Raw genomic sequence first — 1,606 nt, forward strand, 5'->3', positions numbered from 1 at the left:
GAAAATTTTGAAGTCCAAAATTTTTAATTAAAAAATTCGTATTCCCGGTCAGATTGTATGGCAGTTAGTTAGCGAGCTCAGCATTCGGCGTGCACTTTTTAGAACCCTTTATATACTCAGTCTCTCCCTCGTTCTTTTTTAACTTGCTACTGTCATTCTTTATGTATTTGTTGTTGTTGTTACCTTATGAACTGGCTGTTGTGCGAGCGAATTTCCTTCAGATTTTTCATTAATATTTCGACASCTTTTTTGCGATTCTTCCAGTTACTGTCAAATCAAAGCTGATGTCAGTTAAATTCACAAATTCAGACACTTTTCAGATTTTTGTGGACTTATGTTACTTAGCCTATCTTCAAGGCCAATGAATAAGCTGAAAGCTGTTTGAAATCAATCAATCTACACCAAAGGGCAACAGATTGCTTATTGTTTATAAAACAAGTTGAAACTGTCGACATATAGAATCTTAAGTGTACTATTTACAGCTATATCATTCTTTATAATATCGATAACATATGTACATACATATGTATGTATATGTATGTACGTATGTATGTCCTTTTATTCGCCCAGCAAATGAAAAACGCGTTTCGCCCTTATGTGCCGYACTTCCCCATTGCTTTATTATTGCCATACCGAAGTTGCCAAGGTCGAATTTCCGTTTCATTCGACAGCTAATAAAATCGCAATATTAACTCCCACCTCAATGCTGCGCTGCAACCAAAATATTCGACTGGAAAAAGTGTTATTTTTAGAATTTGCGATTTGTGTGTGCGTGTGTGTGTATTTATCTGATCAAAGGCAASTTACCTGCTGCTGATGCCGCCACCAACGCCGCATACACCACATACACCACAGSCAGCCGCGCGTCTGTTTATTTATAAACACTTGGCGCAGCTACTAGTTTAAGTGTAGGAAATTGTCTATGTGCATACCCTGCTGGAAATATCATCTRCAATGTTACGAACATTTCGTGAGGATTTTTTTGTGGTTACCATGTTAAAGGACTTGAGACATGCGGTAAAAAAGTGAAAAGTGCATTAACCGGTTAAATAGAGGTGCACACTGAGAAAATGCACTGCAATGGCGGAGCTGCGGTTAACATTTCAGAACACTCAGAACCTCAAATCTGAGTAAACCCAGAAAACAAAAACACAAAACACAAAAAAAAAAACTTCACTATGATCAGTCATCTCAGAGTTGTAAATAATGCATAAAAAAATTATTAATACCAAAAAAGATTTTGTATACCAAAAAAGACGATTTTTGAGAATTAAGGGGTTGTATAAGTTGAAGATTTTTTTCTCACAGATGAATATTTTTTTATAAACAGTTTATTAAGCAGTTTGGTCAAAATAATTTTTTTTTATAAACCGCCATTTTGTCAAAAAATTTTATTCTGCTTATTCCTTCGATTTGCTCTACTAGACTTAACATCATTTTAACAAAATCTGTTTGGTATTTTAAATTTCAGAGGATTCAGTTCACATATATAGTGGCCTTTCAACTTTGTATGTATATGTGTATATGTGTATATGTATATGGTTGTCAAAAAAGTCTTGCGGTATTTTCGCTAGTTGGCGCTGAGAGCGCGTAGTTCTAGTTTTAT

This window comes from Bactrocera latifrons, unplaced genomic scaffold, assembly GCF_001853355.1.
Source record: "Bactrocera latifrons isolate USDA-ARS-PBARC rearing strain unplaced genomic scaffold, ASM185335v1 scaffold_117, whole genome shotgun sequence".
NCBI classification, from domain to species: domain Eukaryota; kingdom Metazoa; phylum Arthropoda; class Insecta; order Diptera; family Tephritidae; genus Bactrocera; species Bactrocera latifrons.